The 7798-nt window shown below is 46.5% G+C and overlaps 1 long non-coding RNA gene across 1 annotated transcript in view; it reads right to left on the minus strand.

The window, feature by feature from the left end:
• The window catches only part of LOC146825651 (uncharacterized), a 142938-nt gene extending 135365 nt beyond the window's left edge, over positions 1-7573 (minus strand). The window contains exon 1 of the long non-coding RNA XR_014961898.1: positions 7320-7573. This is a non-coding gene — a long non-coding RNA (uncharacterized LOC146825651). The remainder of the gene's footprint in view (positions 1-7319) is intronic.
• Between the last annotated feature and the right edge of the window lie 225 nt (positions 7574-7798).

Consider the following 7798-nt stretch of genomic DNA (forward strand, 5'->3'; position numbering starts at 1 on the left):
AAATCTATATGGTTTCTTCCTGACTCCATGGTTCAAGTCATCATTAACACAATACATAGTCCAGCGCACCTAGGAGAAAAAGCTATGCTAGACAGTATTCAACACATTTGGTTCAACAAACACTTACGAGCAGCAGCCAAACAGAAAGTACGTACCTGTATGATATGTTGTCAGTTTAATCCAGGTAAAAGCATCCCCGTAGAGCAGGGTGGATTTCAACCTCCCGATCATGCTTTTGAAGCCCTCCAGATGGATTATATCCAGATGGAACGATGTCGAGGATTCAAATATGTTCTCGTAGTTGTTTGTGCTCTTTCCCGTTGGACAGAAGCCTACCCGGTTTCAGATTACACTGCCCCGACTACTGCCAAACAGTTAGTTCGAGAATTCTTCCCACGGTATGGTTTGCCACGTGTTGTCTACTCAGATAACGGCCAGCCATTCTCATCCGAACTAATGAAACACGTTTCACTTTTGTTAGGCTACCAATGGAAATTCCACTGTGTCCGACATCCTGAGGCAGCAGGTCTCGTGGAACGCCATAATCAAACTCTGAAAATTAGATTGTCCAAAATATGTAGAGAAAAAGGTGTCGATTGGATAGTAGCCTTACCAGTTGCGCTCTTTTACATGAGAATGGTAGCACATTCTCGAACAGGGCTATCCCCGTACGAGGTGATCTTCGGTAGACCACCAAATATGTGGGGGACGCCTATACCTCGCAAAATCACTGATGTTGACTGTAATATGCTGACAGATTACCTGGCTTCCTTGATGTCTGCACTACAATCTTGTCGTTCACAGGTAGCTGCAGCTTTTCCCGATAACACTGAGGTGAAGCCCCATGACGTGGTTCCATGTGACCTGGTTCTGGTACGGAATTTCGACCGGAAGACCCAACTGGAGCCTAGGTGGAAGTCGCCTAAACTCGTTCTACTAACAACAAGGACAGCCGTGAAGATCGAGGGACGTAAAGGGTGGTTGCACTCGAGTCATATCAAGAAATTTTATGGACTACCGTCCAGTGCGAACACTCAGCCCTGCATTCCCTCACAGACAGACTCAAAGCTCCCCTTGGTTGAACAGACAAAAACAGAACTTTATAAACTGAAGCTAAGGTCTAGCAAGTCAGACAATTTGATTGTTTAAGTCCTCTCCAAGGTGAATCGGTTGAATTTGTCTTTGACATGTATCCTCTAGACCGGAATAGAGAAAGAAATCAACAGATGCAGCTTAAAAAGCATGCGTATTGTAAATCACTTCGTAGTCATTGCACAGTAACACTATTAATTTTGTTTTTTCTAAGTTTTCTGATCATCATAACTAGTGTACTGCTTCATATGTATTACCCTATTTCTAAGCGTGCTTACAATGTTACTGCTGAACATTCTTTTAGCGAATTACCTCCGCATGAGTTGTCCTATAGATTTGCGCTGCGCAACAACACATTCATTAGTATGTTACATCATTCCCATCAGACCAGCAATGCTACAAATTGTTGGATATGTGGCCGACTCCCTCCCTATCAGAACTATAAGGGAGTTTTGCCCCTCTTTCCATATCCGTTCACACACAATGGCTCCTGTGGAGCATGGTTTAGTTTGATCAATTCTCTAGATTCAAATTCAGTAGTTTATCAAGACAACTGGGTATGGGGAAACCTGAACCTAGTTTTGCTTAAGGTCTGCTACCCTAACAAGGAGGGACTTCCCAAAAGAACAGGAACTGATCTAGAAAATGAAGTATATGGATTAGGTAATTTTACACTTAACCTCATGATCCTGAACGTTGAATCTGAAGCTACACCAATCTTGCCCGCCATGTCAGTATTCCCAGTTAAAGGGGAATTATGTGTAAGAAAGAATGGTTCCATACACCTGGGCCATAGTAAATGCACCACTGTAATAAAATTCAGTGATCAAGGCAAGTCTACATTTAGAGCTTCCCGTCATTCCTACTTCATATGTGGCCAGACCGCATATATACGTCTACCTCTAGATTGGGATGGTACCTGTTACATAGCATTCCTTCTGCCACCTGTTTTCCTAGCTCCTCCTGATTATCACAGAAATACCCATTTAGTACACAATAGACAGCAGAGAGATCTCCCGATTGTCGATTACACTGAAACGGCATGGGAGCAATACACAGATTTCAATAAAGGTTTCTTTCCCTATATAGGTACAGTCACTAATAGTAAGCTGATACGTAGATTAACTAGAACCCTTGAAGCAGTAGTGAACGAGACTACTTCCGCCTTAGGCAATTTAACAGAAGAGCAGTCTGCTATGCGGATTGTTGTGCTTCAAAATCGTCTTGTCCTTGACGTCATCCTGGCCGATAGGGGCGGAGCTTGTAGGGTCATCGGATCAAGTTGCTGCATTTTCATACCAGAAAATTCGCCGTCAGTATATAAAGCCATAACCCGCCTTCATAAGATTATAAGCCAGCTACACCAGAGTCCAGGCACCTGGACTTGGTCCGGTTGGTTCTGGGGCGTGTTGTCAGCCTGGGGATGGAGGATCCTATCCTTCCTAGGTATTGGCTTTCTCATACTATTCAGTTGCTGCTTATGTCTACAATGTGGGCCAGCGATTTGTGGTCTGTGTGCCACATCGTGTATCCCGCATCCAAGTTTTCGTTCAAAATCCCGGAAGAAGAAAGAAGAACAAATTATGCTATATGAACAGATCGATGGATTGATGAAGATCGATATCTCCTGAGGGTCCGTAGGGGACAAGGAGGGAATGAGGAAATATGAATTTTGTGATCAGTTATGTCCCCTATTGTAGACCCCAACGGCTCCATGTGCATGCTATAAGTACATGTATGTTCCCTCCAGTTTCAGTTATGAAGACGCAAATACATGTGCGTCCACCGTCAACATGTCCTCTTTCAGATCCGCCATGAATGGGTCAGATATTCCATTCCTAAGTATGAATGGCCACCGACTTTATGTGGTTCACTTTCCACATTTTACAGATTCAGGCGAGTAGGCCCTGAATTCTGTCATCAAGCCTTTTCCTGTCTTCTGCCTCTGAAAGCTCCAGTCCGAGCCCGCATCTGTATCCATGAACTTTGTCCTACTCCCTGCGCGGCTAACGGTGCCTGATCCAGCCTGTTGCCTGCCAAAAACTGTATTTCACCTTCAAGATTATCTGCTCCGCTCCTCATCCGATGCATTCCTGTCTAGTAGTTTAGGTAAACATTCTTCCAGCTACCGTGCAAAGGGCCAGGCCTCACTGTCCTCATGCAAGTAATTCATAGCCCCTGTTACCATGGAAGATTCCTGCCCCCTCGCATCTCATGTAGACACTTAGACGCTTGTACACGCACCAACAGTCAGTATAGAATAGATTCTGTCCGAGAGACCTTTCCTTTTGGATAATACAGTTCTTTAAACATAAGATGTTAGATATGATTTGGGATTAGGTTGACATGACCCCCCAGACTTCTGTCTCCACATGTAGAGCTAAATGTCAAGTCCCCTTCACCCTCTAGTTGCACGTCAATCACACGTCATGCGGCTGCGCGCGCATCTCTGCCAAATATTTCTGCTGACATTGCAGGATTCTCTTATGGATCCACCCACTTGTGACATCATGTTTAATGACGTATTTAGTTACGCCTATATGTCCGCCTTTTTTAGTTACGTATGCATATTTTATCTATCTTATCAACTGTTACGCCTCCAGCATCTGTTTCACTGTAATGCATTTCTTATAAAAACGATTACCTGTCAATAATGTATTGTCTTCCTTCCTGAACCCTCATGGTGATGGAATGTGAAGCCTGCAGTTCGAACTGTATTTCCTTTGTAGAGGAATAAAGCCTTTTAGAACCTCTAATACCACGGATTCTGCCTCTTATATTTACTGAGTTATTCTTACTAGACTTTACCGCATAAAAAATAGTACCGGTAATGAAATATTTACCACACCTCTTGGATTCTCCTACCCAGTTCCCCTCTCACAGGCATATAACCCCATAACAGTTTGCCCATGGATGTGATGCCTGCAAGTTTCCCCGATATCGTAACCCATGAGAGACTGCTCTCTATCAACGTCAATATATACTGCACCACATCTTCCTCCCTTTCCCACTGTTCTGACATCCACTCAGCTTCCCCTGCCCAAAACTCCTTCTAGGCTAAAACATATGCCTTTCTGGTAGACACCACTGGAGACCCTACCACCAACTCTAGCATCCTCTCTCTCCTATGCTCCACATGTTGTCTGGTATCCTTGTCCTGTCTTTGTCTTCCTCCATGGCCAGCCTATGGAACCTCTCTCACTGTGAAGACAAGCATCCGCAATGCCATTGTCCACTCCTGGCACATGCTTTGCATGAACAAATAACATAATCATGCTTCAAACAACACAGCACAAAAACACACAGCAGCTTGAGTCCCTGGTCGTTCCTTGCTGATTGCCTATTCACCACACATACCACTGTCATGTGATCCACCCTGAATAGTGCTTTTATGTGCTCCAGCTCCTGCCCCCACAATGTCACAGCAACCACCAAAGGAAAAAAACTCTAAAAAGGCTATACTTCTACCCCATTGCTTCCATGCTGCTGGCCGTTCCTCTGCGCACCATCTGCCCTGCTAGTAGAGGCATAAACCAATCCCTCCTGCGGCATCAGAGGATATCTTCACATACCACTCCCATTACCGCTGACCAACCATGGGAATTCCATTGAAGTTGTCCAGAAACCTACACCACATGCACACTGGCAGACAAACGCATGTGATGATGCGGCAAGGACAGTCCTGCTAAAGACATCCCCAGTCGCTCACAAACGTCCTACCCGTCCTGACAACCCTACATGCAAAATTCAAATGCCCTAGTAAGACCTGCACCTCCTTGCCTGTCACCTTTGGTTTTTCAAGCAATCCACCCAACAGCAGTTGCATTTGCATCTTTTAGTCCAATGGAAAACATGCTTCCATAGCTGTGGAATCCAACTCAATATCTAAAAAGGGCAGCACAGTTGCTGGCCTCATCGTGTTTTCTAAGGCCAGCGGCACCCCAATGTCAGCCATGAGCTCATGAAAACTTGTAAGCTGTTGCGGACAGTCCGCAGAACCGGGCAATCCCACAAAGAAGTCGTCGTCCAAATAGTGCGCCACTGTCGTCTTCCCAGTGTATGACATAAAGACCCACCGTAGAAAAGAGGTAAATTGCTATCCATGTACCATTGTCCTTCAAACTGTAAACCCAGCAACTGAAAGTCCTCTGGATGAACTGCAACAGCAGGAATGCTGACTTAATGTTACACTTCGCCATGAGTGTCCCCCTTCAAATCTGTTCCACCATGCGCCATTGCAGAGTGAACTTAGGAATATGACACAGAGGTCTCCTCATCTGGAATGAAGTAATTAACTGAGTTCCCCTAATGCCATGATAAGTGTTGTATGAGGCGAAATTGCCCCAGCTTTTTTTCGGCACCACCCCGATTGACAGGCCACTGCCCAAAAGGTCCGCTATCCTAACTTCCTGTAGCTCTTTTGCCAATTTGCCTCTGACCACCTGATTATGTGTAGCAACCTATTTCAAATTGTTCGCCCATCTTGTCAGTCTGGGGCCCTTGTATCTGAGCCGAAATCCCTCCCTGAAGCCGTCACTAAACAACTTAGCATACTGTCTGTTTTGATAACCGGTCAACCATGCCTCCAGCCAGTCAGCTTTAGTTGGAGTACGAGCCTTTCCCCATGTTGGCGTGTGCCCCCCGTACTCCTCTATTATATGCTGTCAGATTAACCTGCTGTCTATAACCCCCTCCATGATACTGATTCCACTGACCCTGCGTGGTCCTCCCTACCCCATGTCATTGGACGAGTGAGTGTCTACTGCTGCACTGTGAGCCCTCATGCTTGAATTTACAATAATCCTGGGTACATGACTCTTTGTTGAAATGCCAGCATGCCCTAATTATCCCTCCTTGTGTTCTGGCCATGGTCCCCATGCGTGGAGCTGAGCAGAAAGGGCCAATATACTATCGGCAACCTGCTCGCTGCGTATGTTGTCTTACCAGACTTGACTGACCCCATTGTCTTCTGGTAGAGATCAGTGGTAATCTCCCCCCATTTTGCCCCATGTCCCATGCCATCCTTGTCTGAATTTCCTTATTGTAGTGAACCCACGCATATCCCTATAAGTGAGTTGGCTGTGCAATGACTTCCATATAATTAAATAATGACACGCATCAGTCAGGATATTTCTTGCAATAAACGCTTGCAAAAAAGTGAAAGGCCGCTGTCCAACTAGCTATCGTTGTAGGCACTTTAGGCCTTCACACCAATTCCGCCTCCTCTTTCTTGGACCCCTCCTTAGTCCTCAGTTCTCTGTGGAGGAGCTCCAGCATCTCCACATATTCCCCTTTCCATATTTTCTCTTTCGTTGCCAGCATTAGATACACACCCAGTGATTTAGTCACCCCCATATGAGGTATTTTCAGTATTTTTATTCTCTTGCTTTCCTTCGTATTAGAGTCCTCTCCCCCACCTTTTTTTTCTCCAGAGTTTTATATAGCGCGAACTTGACCTGAAGGTATCAGGTATCAGAACGCTTTACATGAGCACAATTACTTTACACAAGGACACATTCATTTTTTTGTTAGGTACAGGGAGATTAAGTGATTGCCCAGAATCACAGGAGGTTGAGCGTCATTGCTAAGACTCAAACCCGGTTCCCCAGATTTGAGATCGACTGCCTTAGCCCGTTAGGACACATCCTCCTCCCTTTTCTTGAGCACCTGCCCTGCCTGCTGCCCCTTTATTCTGTCACACAGTTGTCCACCACTTTTTCTCCTGCCTTTCCAGGGGTAAGTTCCTGTCCCCCGCTAGCACCGTCCCATCCTGTGCATCTATGGCTATGCCTGTTTCCTTCACGAATCTCCCCTTCCTTAGACAAACCTCCCTGCCATCACCACCCCCCCCAACACCATGACTTGTTGCTGTGTAGCAGCACGTGTATGGCTAGCACCCTTAACTGGCATCAAGGTCGTCCTCCTCGGTAGATCCAGCCTCCCAACTAGTTGAAAAGGGTCATCACCCACAGCGTCCTTCTGATGTGTACCATATCTGTCTTGACACTCCTGAAAAGAGCTACAAACAAGTATGTTACATGACCCCCCTGTGACCCTCTCCCCCACCACTCATCCTCTTCCTCTTGGGAGTCCTCTACAATTTCCTCTTCTTCTAAGGTAGCCTCATCATAGTCCAATTGTTCCAGCTCATGCTATACTGCCTCCCGCCTAACATACTCTTCCTCTTGTCCATCCAACCAGCTGTTTTCTCTGTGTGACTCACTTACCAATGCAGAGGGCAGACAGAAGGCCTCTGTACACCCTCCTGCCGGTGCCCCCAAGCGCTTCGCTGACCAAAGCTTGCTGTCCGAGAGGCAGCGTTGATCTGTCCCAACCGGTGCACTACCAAGGCCACTCCAGACCTTCTTGAGGTAGTGTTGTCGAGGACCCACGACGTCATCCGGCTGGTCGCCATCTCTTCATCTTGGGGTTTATGAGCTGCATTAGACTCTCCCATTTCAGCATGTCTGACTTGCCGCTGAGTCTGAAATACAAAATGCAGGTCCAGCGTGCTGTTGGTAAACTCCCTCACCCCTAGCCCTGCCCCCTGTTCTGGCACCCACACCCTGCTCCCTTCCTGTGCCCTATCATTGTCCCTACGCTGCACCTCCATAATCTGGTGCCATCAGTCGCCTCTCGTACCCTGTCTACCCTTGCCTGCACCTCCAACGTGATCACCCCTCTGCGCCAGCCCCCCCCACTCTTT

This window comes from Triturus cristatus, chromosome 5_2 (assembly GCF_964204655.1).
Source record: "Triturus cristatus chromosome 5_2, aTriCri1.1, whole genome shotgun sequence".
Taxonomy (NCBI): domain Eukaryota; kingdom Metazoa; phylum Chordata; class Amphibia; order Caudata; family Salamandridae; genus Triturus; species Triturus cristatus.